Here is a 12,068-nt window from a genome sequence, read left to right as displayed (position 1 = left end):
ATAACTTTGTCCTCAGAGATGATTAGTCTCTTCCCTCACCCAGATCCTTTATCTTTTCCTTACTAGTGGCCTTTGAACAGCCAATAGTAAATACAGACAGCACACAGTAAGGAAAGTGATAACAAATAGGAGAACAGGACTAAATTCACTTACACAAATAGTTCTCTGTAACTGTTCATGTTTTGTTTCTGAATAGCCAGCACAAATATGAAACAACAAGACTATCAAATATAATTGCAGAAAATGATCTTGTGATGACCACTTATTTTCAAAAATAAACAGCAATGAAAACATTAGTTAATTTTTAGTGCATTTCTCACACCTGCAAAGCTAGACTTCACACCTCCATAAAGAGAGACTTGATTCATGGTTGGTGAAGGAACATTCTCAGGGAGGTGTTGTTGCCAGAGTTTGTGGTTGCCAGACAAATGCTTATAAAATTAGAAATACCATCTTTATTTCAGATTTATGTGTATCAGACCACATGAGAGGGAGGCCAAAAGGGGAACAACTGAAGGCAGATGTGATGACAAAAAGTGATGTAAAGCTTAAGGAATTCCTTCTCTTACCAGCAACACCAACAATATGACACAAAGTGAGATTTAACAACATTTTCAGACCTACAAATATGGGAAGCTTTTCTTTCGTCTGGGTCTGGTCAGCAGTCTTCATGTTCACTGCAACCACTGAATGAAAAGATTTCTCCTTGATAGAACATTTAAAATAGAGCCAACTTTTTGGGCAAGGATTTAGGTAATTCCCATTACAGGATGACTTCAATGATCTCTGATCTACTACTGATAAATGCTTGAAACCCATAAAAGACTTTACACAAAATTTCACCCTGACATCTATGTCCATAGTCTTAACAAGTGGCATTAATTCAATCTGTTCAATTTTCCTTGACACTAAATTTTGCAGGTGTTTTTTTTCAGTCCAGTGAAAGTTGGAGCAGAGAATGCTAACAGCACATCTAATAACAACACGTATTTTGCTCATGCAGAGGAAATAATTGTGTCACTTGCCTAAATTCCAATTTATAAGCTAGGGCTTCATCAGAGACCTTAGCAAATTAATGTATTAGAAAAATTACAACCACTTTTAAATTGATTCAGAAAAACATGTTTTTGGCTACCTCCACAGATCTGGTCCCAACATGAAATACCAATCAGCGGTTACAATCTACCAAATAACTTGGTTAGAGATACACACATCACATCCAAATGGAGTCTGAAATAAAATGCCCTGTATTTTAAAAATCCATTAACAGGATCTGCGAAGACTCAGTCCAAAATGCATCAACAAAATTGGTGTGTATGACAGGAAAAGTTGTCTCAGAGGCACTTGTGTTTGAATTTGAGAATCTGAGACTGGCAGGGTATTTTGACAAAAGATAAGTTGTGGACTAAGAGAAACTGATTATAATTTTCTCATTAATTGGCTAAGACAGAAATAAAAACTATCAGGTTTTTATTCATTTCTAAATGGTAAGAATAAGTGACATAAAACAAAATTCACAGTGGCTAAAACCATACATGTCATCTTGCTCATGACAATGATAACCGCAAAACTAATCTTAGAATATCAGTTTTAGGAGAAATAGCCAGCATGAAACTGGCAATGGGTAGCCACTGATGGAAGAATTAAATCTCCCTGGTAAAACTTCAACCGTGGCAATATTTGACCAAGAAATTTGGACTTCGTAAAACAACGACTTCAGTGATAGAAGTTATAATCATTAACATTTTAATAAATGTCTGAAAGCTGAACAATATATTAAATCACTGTTTAAAAAATTATACAAAATATAAGTGAGCCAACAAAATTAATTTTAATAAAATAAAAATAGACCAAAAAATGGAACGAGCTGTTCTGAGTAGAATAAAGGCTGCTTCTAGAAAAAGATTGGAATTAACTGGAGTTAATTATTAAAACTTTAAATTCACAAACATGAAGTCATGAACATCCTCAGGGTCAAAACATTCTGTACCAAATTGGTTTTGGTCTCTTGACTACACATACAAAAAACGGTTATTCCTTTTTCCTGGATATTTACAATATCTAAGCTCATAATGTTTACATAATTCATAACAGCAGTACAATTGGGACCAAATCCCACAATGAGTGCAAGGGCTTTGTTGTCATTCCCTAGCTGTGTAACCTTAAACAAGTGACCAGATTCTGTTGGCAAGTACCAATGTCTGTAAAAAGATGATACTTCAAAGCGTTGCTGAGAGGATTAAATGATAATTTTTATAAGATAGGCATGCATTGGCCTTTCTGCTACTTTATTCTCCTCCTTAACGATAATGCTTAGGATCTTGAGAAAGAGGTGTGCCTGGCACACAGTGGTGATTCAATTATATGGTAACTATTATGCAAATGATGCTGTGGTGATGAAGAAGAAAGCCTGCTTAGCTAACTCCTGGCTGATCAACAATAACAACTGAAGCATGTTGATTTTATGAGTGTTTTCCAGATATGGATGGGGATCCCAGATGAAAACAGACATCTGTTTTCATTCAGAGGAGCCTCAAGTATATAAGAAATAGGGTTAAATATACACAGTTGTTTAAAAACAGGCTCCAGTCTTCAGTGGTACTTGAACAACTCATTCCATGGAACGAATTTGTTTCTGAATCGAAAGCGAATCTGTTGCATTATTGGCAATTGAATCAATAATTTCCAAAGTCAAGTAGAAGACTGCATGAAAGAAAGAAATAAAAGTCACTGGTTTAAAGACAAGTAGTCATTTCACCACGAGATAAGCTGCCCTTGACATCCCTATGATTCTTGGTTTACATGAAGGGTCATTATTGTAGTAGGTGTTACTGGTTTTGCTATTGTTATTGACTGGTTTTGACTTCAGGGTTTCATCAAGGACGCTACCCCTATTCTGTAAACGTACTTGCCTTGATTATAGAAATAGAAGAGGAGTGAAAAGAGTTAGAGTTTTACCTTGAATGTAAATAATGTGGTGAGACTAATTTGCTTCTAAACGTTTTAAAACAGCAGAAAGTCTTTCCAATACGTTTTCTCATCTGCAGCATGAAAGCCTAAAAATAATTGATTCTAAATACAGATTTTCTCAAGAGGTACTGAAGCTTTTGTTTTGCTTTAGAAAACACTTTCTTTAATATGGGATTTATGAATCAGAACGATATGTCTAGATTCTTAAAACCAAATAGGAAAAGCAAAGCCAACATGTGACCACTAGGTCTTAAAACACTGAAGGAGAGAAACTGAGGCCGAGGATCAAATACGAATTTCAGGTCAGTGAGCACCATATGGGTACAAATGCAAGTTGCCATTGTTGTATTTTTAGGAAAAGTTTCCAATGCTGAGACAGAAGCTAAAAAATACCACAAAGGCAGTAAGTAGAGACCGTCTTAGTACAGATGAAATATCCCTGATGATCCTCAGAGATAAAACTCCACCCTCTACCAACACTTCAGCAGAAAATGCCCAGTGCCTTCTGATGGCTGATAGAAGCTACATCCTTTTTTTGTCCCTCTAGGTACTCAACAAATTGATTTATAAGAGATCAAAAGCAGTGAGCCCAGGAAAGAGCCATAAGAAATACCCTTATGTATTTCTCTCCCCCACCACACTCATTTTGAAATGAAAAATGATTTCCTCGCAGACTTCCTCCATGCCATTGCCCACCATTGTACTTGGTTAAATAGCCAAGGCTCATTGCTAGCAGGGGTCTTCAATCAGCAAACACAGGGAGAAGAGTGACTTAAAGGAGCACCCACCATGTGCTCCTGGCCTGGTCTGAAGGCACATGCTCATTCCTCTTTATTTGTCACCCTTTTATGCTGGACTGGACCACAGGCTGTGGGACCGTGTGTTCAGTCCCTTTGCCCCTTTATCCCACCAAGGCAACACTGATACAATGATTTGTACCCACTTGGCTTGCTTGGTCCTGCCTCTCTGAGCTAATTTAAAGGGAGAATTCTCCTAATTTAAAAGGAGAAAAGGAAAATAATGTCGACATAAGTGTAACATTTCAGTTACTTAAAAAATCATTTGATTGAGGAAGGCCATTGATTGATATGAAGGCTAAGAGGCCATTCAGAGTTCAGGCATACGCAGGCACATCTGGCAGGACTTTGGAAGTAAAAGGAATGAACGCCAGGGTGCAGGGAGGACAGTGAGGACTGCCTGCAAAAGAAAATCTACTTTAAGGGCAAAAGTTGTCTAACATAATAAGCCCCAGGGCCTGACGGTTGGGAGGAGAGGCAATTAAGTGCAGCATTTAGTAAGTTGGTCCTTAAATCCATTTAGACAAAGCTATGTGGTGATAGGTACAAATCCCAGGCAGGAAAAGAACTCTGTGTGACCTGGGAAAGCCATCTCACATACTCTGCCACAGCTGGGGCCCAAGAACCCTTGTTCTGGGCCCTTCTTCGCTGAGTATGACCAAGAGGAGGAAACATCCTCCTTCTCACTTGCCATGAGCTGGCCAAGCAGGTTGAAGCCTTAATGACTCAGCAGGAATCTGCTCCTCAGCTGGACGAATCCCAGTCAGGGGAGGCAGAGGGGCAGGCTGGGGCGGTGGGGGGGGGGGGGGCGCGGGGTGGTCCGTGCAGACTGGACATGGACATGGCCCAGGAGGCCAGCGGTAGGGGCGTCCGGATGGTGAGACATGTAAGGCAACTCTCCAAAGTTTACCAGAAGAAACTGGAGCTTCTGCCAGAACAGGTCAAGATTTAGACAGTGAGATTTAGTTATTAATGTCAACATGTCTTAGTGTGGTAGTATTAACCAAAACCATGAGAGTTGCCATTTCTTTCTGGTCCCGTAAAACAAACATCCAATTTAATTTCAATGAGTTTTATTTTTCTGTAATGTTTCTCAGATGATTTAGACTAACAGATTAGCAACTACTATTTGGCAGAAATAAGAACCTTTGGATTTCAACAAATCATCTCCTCCCCTAAACCCACCAAAAACAAAGTTAAAGAGATAGGAAAGTTATGGAATACTTTTTTGAGGCCTGATACCCAAGGCCTGATTCCCATAGACATATTTAATTTTTATGTCATAGATAACTGGATGAGACTTTAAAATGGTTCAGTGATTCGCAGGGAGGGAATTAGGTCTTCAAAGTATGTGTGTGAGATCTATGCAATCGGATCCATCAGAAACTGGAGGGTGAAGACAGTAGAGGCTCCAACATGAGGCTATGATCAGGCCATGTTCTCAGGAAATGTCTCCTAAATTTGCATTCATTCTGAATTGAAAAAGCTCAAGATGGAGGAGTTAGAAACTGGGATCTTTTCACTTTTATCCAAAATCCCTATAGATAAAAGCAGCAGTATTTTTCCGACTTAAATCCAGTCAATAAGTAACTCCTTTATGTTTTTGGAATATAGATATTGGAAGAATTTTTGAGCTGTTCTGAGCTAGAGGCCTGCTGTGTACAGTGTTTCTTGATTTGTTATCTGTTTATTCAAATGAAAAACCCTGGGGAGAGTAGAATTATTTTCCTTAAATAAATGTTTGATTGCTATGCCTTAAATTAGAAAGGAATTTTTTAATGGTTGGTAATGACACTAAATTGATCATTAATTTGTTTTTAGAAAGATGAACTTTTAAACAGTTATTCGTTCTAACAAGAAGAAGAAGAATCCAATAACAGGAGGCTGCAACATATGCCTAAATGTCTACCACACAGTCCCTCCAACATGGATCCAGTTTCTCATATTGTCCTATTGTCATCACTTTTATGTTCGTGACACAGGCACTGAGAGCTGATAAGCAGCATCGTGGAACCAGCGCCAGTCTTCCATAAGAGTGAGATAGATTGATGAGCCTGGCTCAGCTGATAGGTCAGATCCAGCTCCTCCACTTACTTGGGACCCACCAGGAAGTTAAAGTCAGTGAACCTGTGTCCTTACCCTCCAAATGAAAATGACAACCACTATGTTAGAGGAGCTCTGTGAGAATTAACTGAGATAATAATGAACCATAAAGTGCCTGGCATCACTGTTATAAATGTGTTGGCGCACAGAAGGTACTCACATAAAAATGTAATTAATAATGTATATTTGAGTAAGTATGAAGATAAAAATAATCCATAAAATAAATACAACCTCAACAATAATAAATTAGAATCTACTAATGTGTTCTTACAGATGCCTTTATAAGCCATCAATAAAGTATTCTATACAAATTCTGCCTTGAAATCCAGAATTGAGACATTTTTATCTGAACATTTGAAAAATACAAATTGTTTTAAAATAACTGTATTTTTTCTAATTAAAATAGTATGGAGTTTGATCAAAATGACAGACTTAGCCTTTATGCCTATCTACTCCCACTTCAATTTCCTAAAAATACCAGAAAATCTGTTTTTAAAAAGAATAAAGTCACAACAGTGCTGGAAAACCAGAATGGGAGGAATTGATGGACAGATATTTTGAGGAGTTCCAGAAGTAAGGAAGACTGACAGAATCACATGGATGGGGAGATGTACAACCCAGATCACATGGAGGAATAATCAGCTGCAAAGGTGAGAGCTGGGACACTCAGCACTCTGAGGTGACAGACAAGAAGCAGCAAGAAGTCCTGAGGAAAGTCTTAGGAACTAGCTGGTAAATGGTTCAGGATACCTGCCCTCCCACCTTCCACAACCCCATCTCCAACCATCACTGTCACCAACCACGGCAGTAGCAGCTGCAGCCACCCCTTGGCCGAGGCACCTTGTATGAGGACAGTACACTGGAGAGGGACTTGGATTGTCACTACCCAAGAAGAATAGAAAGTCCCCATATCCAGAAGAGGAGCATGCGAACACCACACCTTGGCAGCACATCCCAACTCTCCCCCTCCAACAGAGAAGACAGATTCTTGTAAATAGAAACATTATTCACAGAGAAGCAAGCAAGGAATCTCAAATCAAAAAAAAAAAAAAGGAGCACATAAAAGACTTACCAAATATTTCATAAAAACCCACCTCATGAGAGAGAACACCAAATTCAATACAGAAAACCACAAACATCTAAAGACTTAACAGAACAAACGGAAGGTGACTTCGAAAGAAGTATAGTTGATCTTCATTATTTGTGGATTCCATATTTGTGAATTTGCCGACTCGCCAAAATTAATTTGGAACCCCCAAATTGATATTTGTGGTGCTGTCAAGGTCAATCAGAGACATGTCGAGAGCAGGGACATTTTTGAGTTGCCTGCTGTGCATTCAAACAAGGTGAAACAAAATAATGCTCTGCCTTCTCGTTCCAGCTCTCATGCTGTAAACAAGTGTCCTTTCTGTGATGTATTTCGTGCCATGGTTTTCACATTTTTTATTTTTGTTGGTGATTTCACTGTTTAAAATGGCCCCCAAGTGTGGCCCTGAGGTACTATTTAGTGTTCCTAAGCACAAGAAGGCTATGATGTGCTTTACAGAGAAAACACATGTGTTCTAGAAGCTTCATTCAGGTATGAGCTATAGTTCTGTTGGCTTTAAGTTTAATGCTTATAAATCAACAATACACAGTTGCTCCTCGATAACCCTGGTGGATTTGTTCCAGGAACCCCCAGGATACCAAAATCTGCAGATGCTCAACTCCTTTATATTAAATGGCTTAATTCAGTTGGCCCTCTATATCTTCCAGTTCAGCATCTATGGACACAGAGAGTCAGCTGTGCATTATATAAGGTGCCTTCAACAAAAACACACATAAAAGAAAGTCATGGGTTGATTGGCTGATGAAAATGTTATGACTAGAAACTCACAGGCACCTATTGTTGTACTTCCCCTAGGAGCAATGATTCAATATTCACTAATGCAGGATTTGCTAACTCACTAGTTCACAGCAACTTTATAGAGCATAACTACTGTGAATAATGAAAATTCACTGTACAATTAATATCTTTATGTGAATAAGAAAGGCTACTGCATCTAAGAATAAGATTAGACTACATGAAAAAAAATACTCTGAGATTCTTAGAAAATAAATGTGATTGTAGAACTTGTAAAACCAGTAGATATACTGAATAGCAAAATGGACACTAGCTTTAGAATAAATTAGCCAGTTAGATCAAGCCAAAAATGCTCCCAAAGATACTGCAAAGGGACAAAAAAAATGCAAAGCAGGTGAGAAAAGTTTAGAATTAGAAGCATAAAAGTTCTAACATCCAGCAAGTAAGAGTTTCAGAACCAAAGAAGACAGAGAACAGAAACATTTCTCAAAATCAAAGAAAGACATGTTTTCAGATTGCCAGAGCTTACCAAGTGCTCAGCAGAATGAATTTCAGAGCCCACGTGTGGATACACTGTGGTAAAACCTCAACACCAAGAATAAAGACAGGATCTTAACAGCTTCCAGAGAGAAAACTAGGTTTCCTGCAAAAAAGCAAGACTCAGTTTAACCTCAGAGCTCTCAAGGATAACACTAGATGCCAAAAGGAAAATGGAACAGTATCTTCAAAGTTCTAATGGTAAGTAATTTGAGCACAAAACCTAGACTCAGCCAAACCAGCATCCAAGGAGAAAAAAGGACTTTTGTTTTGAATGCAAGGACTGTGAAAGTTTATCACTCATAAATCCACTCCAAAGGAATTATTAATGTACTTCCACAAAACAAAAAAAAATTCATGAGGGAGACATGAGACACAACTTGATCATTATTGACTATTCTTCCAAATAAGTATTTAGACATACATCTAAATTCTACAGCCTTCTTTGATGACCACTTATATTTTTTTAAGTGGTGACTGCAAAAGTATTACAGACCCATAAGGGGCTGGGGGAGATAGACACTGGGAAACAGAAAGAGATTAAAGGAAAACAAGTCACTGAATCCTGCAGTAGGACATTTCATGGAGTCTACTGGCCAGTGTCATCCCTGGGAAACAAGCATTGCCCTCTTCTGGGAAAAGAATATTTTGAAATCCCAAAGTTTAACAGGTTCTGGAACATTTGAAAAATACAAAATTTTCTTTTTAAAAACTGTGTTTTTTGTTCTAATTAAAATATTTCAAGAAGGCGGCTCAAGAAGAAGGCTGAGAAGGAAAAAACTAAAGAAGCAAAAGAGAGCTTTAAAGAGAGAAACTGTATTATTGCACTAGGCTAAAAGTCACAGTCCTAAATAAATGATGTTTCCAAAGTCAGAGCAGCAATTTGGAATGCTATTTGGAATTCCTGACTGCCAATGATATGCTCAACTCATCTCACCTCTCCAACTTAACTTTAATGTAACTAGTACTGAAAGAGTTATGATCCTGTCCCAAACTAAGTGAGAGTTAACTTACCTCACTGAAGGACTGGCATGGGGAAAAACTGGTCAAGTTGAGAACAGAGACACAAAAAATAAAGCCATTCACCAGATGGAAAAACGTGTTAAGAGTTAAATTTATACACTCTCTGGAGCCTCGTTTCCCAGTGTTGCGTATATTCAGATGAGGTCACAGAAACTACTCTTTTCATTTGAGATTAGTCAAAAAGCTCTGCTACATTACTGCACATTTACCTAATTTATTAGCCTGTTTTAAGATGCATTTAAGAATCACGTGGTGGGAAGGGTATAGCTCAGTGGTAGAGCACATGCCTTGCAAGCACAAGGTCCTGGGTTCAATCCCCAGTACCTCCATTAAAAATAAGTAAATAAATAAATACCAATTACCTTCCCCCCAAAATAAAATAATAAATAAAAAATTTTTTTAAAAAAGAATCATGTGATTTTCTAAGTTGAAGAGTCTCCCAGCCTCTTGGACCCAGCACTGTTCTAGATTGGGGCTGGCAGCTTGCCCAGGCAGGGTCCTCCCAGAACGCTCTCTGATGAGATGCTTCAGGGTTTCCGCCAACAGTGATGTGCTTTCACCAAATAATGAAGACAGTATATCTGAGTGACTTGGTCATTGCTTCTAATGGTTAGATACAATGTTGCTCCCAATGAGATTTCACGTAAGGCAAAAAGAGTAATCTTACTGTATAAAACACTTGAAAATTACTGGCTAGAGAAGGAAAGGGGCTTTGTAACAAAACAGACCTTGGTTTGAATATCAACTACATACAGTATTGTCCACATAACTTTGAACAACTTATAGAACTTCTCTGAACCCCAGTTTCCTCATCTGTTGAAAGAGTTGATAATGACCACCCATTTGGTAACTGATAATTTGTATAAGGCTGTTGTATAGCTTAAATGAGATGCACAGTGCCCAGCATTTATTAGATGCAAATAAAGTGCTGGTTTCTGCAACTCAATGGCAGTATATCCACTAGTGACACGGTTAGTGGCAAATTTTGAGGATTAAGGGAAAGGTCACAATGGCTTGGCTAACTTTGCAGTGATGTCTATTCAAACTGTCTATTTAGACATTATTAAGCTGTGGGGGTAGTTCCTTCCTATGAGTTCAGTTTTCACACAAATGAAATAAAATCCAATTCTGTTGGCTTTGATCTGAAACACTACAATCATTACAACTAATTTTGAATTTCCCTCCCTTTCTATGGCTCCAGTTTTGCTACTTGGTTTTACCATATCTCATGGTTAGAAGTTCTAGCATTAACTAAAATACTGAAAGAATAAGAAATCTCTTATTATATCCAGATTTGTTTAACACAAGGGGTACTGAGAGGAGGGAAGAAGTCAGGCATGACATTCCCTAGAGAATAAAATCCATCCAGTGGAACAGATTGGTAGGTTTTCTTGGTGTAGAGTTTGTGCATAAATTATTTGAGAGTGACTGAGTTTTCATGACAAAGGGCATTATAGGGCTACATTATGACACTGAACTCTGTATCCTATTGCTGGGACAAACATGAAAAAAAATTTTCATATCTTGAAATTTGTTTTACACAATATCAGAAAAGAATCATTTTCACTTAAATGAAACTATCAAATATAACAGTATATTTTTCTCTTGTGTCTGATATTTATATCTTAATCAAATATTATCCCAAAATAATAAATTATAATTTTTATAATTGGGAATTGAACTTTTTTCCCAAACCAAAAGCAGCTTCACATGTATTGAATCCAGGATTCACTCACTCTACAAGAGACTTTTAAAAATATCCTCTATAAAGTGACATTAACCTGCATACGAATTATTGAGGCTTCTCTTTGCAACAATTAATTCTATTTAAAAATATATCCTTGATAGTTATCAGATATTCTCTCATCAGAATTTGTCTTCAGAATGCTGTCACAGAATATCTTCTTAATGGGATTCCTTGAACTGTCCTAGCTGAAAACACCTCCACTATATTGACTTGTTTCCATTAACCTTTATATATAAGAAATCCTTTCAATCGGGAACGGCTCCAAATGCCAGCCACATTGGACTGCATCACACTTCTGAAGGACAAACTGTCTTTGAAAGGGTTGGGAGCCACAGGTCTTGACCCACAAGGAGCCGGCAAAAAGGCAGACCCTGTTCTAGATGCCAAACAGCATTGCTCAGCATAGTTTAAATTTCAGAAATCACCCTTGAGCTGCTCATTCCCTTTTGAGCCCTTCCCTGTAGTTCATGAATTTCCCTCCCTCCACAATGCCTTGCTCTGTCTCAGCAGATTCCTGCTCAATAGTGAACCTTCAAAATAATTTCCAATTTTGTTATTTCTACTGAATAGAAATCGGTGGTAAATTCCACTTCAATTCGAACGAAGACCTAGGTCAGGACACGCAGAGGGCGTCTGCCAAAGCAGGGAGGCACTGAGCTCTGAGTTCTCACAGGGTCCTGGAAACTGCACAGGCCATTCAGAATCTGAATGCGGAATATTCATAAAGTGATGGACCCCATCATGCCCGAGTATATTTTGCAACGAGTTATCACAAGAGCCCTCTCTGTCAGCTAGAGTGACTGCCTCCCTGCCTGCTACCTTCTGGTGCTCGCCGGTGGGAAGGGAGAAGGCCGAGCAGTCAGAGCACAAAAGCAGCTTTCTCCATCCTTTCTTTCCGTGAAAGAGAAAAACACCTCTTTTTTCCCCAAATTCCTCATAAACCAAGGTGCCCAGGGGGCAGTTCTAACTACTGTTCTGGGTGATTTACATGGATTTTTATTCTCCACTATTCTTTGGGGGAGGTGATTAATTTCTATGGCAACCACTA

The 12,068-nt window shown here is 38.4% G+C and overlaps 1 protein-coding gene and 1 non-coding gene across 4 annotated transcripts in view; one reads left to right on the top strand and one right to left on the bottom strand.

The window, feature by feature from the left end:
* Positions 1 to 12,068, bottom strand: part of SLC35F1 (solute carrier family 35 member F1) — a 359,888-nt gene that overhangs the window by 308,800 nt on the left and 39,020 nt on the right. The gene's annotated exons all lie outside the window — the stretch shown is intronic.
* On the top strand, positions 9,529 to 9,602 carry TRNAA-UGC (transfer RNA alanine (anticodon UGC)). Its single transcript has one exon. It is a non-coding gene; the product is annotated as a tRNA-Ala (tRNA).

This window comes from Vicugna pacos, chromosome 8 (genome assembly GCF_048564905.1).
Source record: "Vicugna pacos chromosome 8, VicPac4, whole genome shotgun sequence".
Taxonomy (NCBI): Eukaryota; Metazoa; Chordata; class Mammalia; order Artiodactyla; family Camelidae; genus Vicugna; species Vicugna pacos.
The sequence above is the reverse complement of the archived record's forward strand: the minus strand, read 5'-3'. Positions and strand labels throughout refer to the sequence as shown.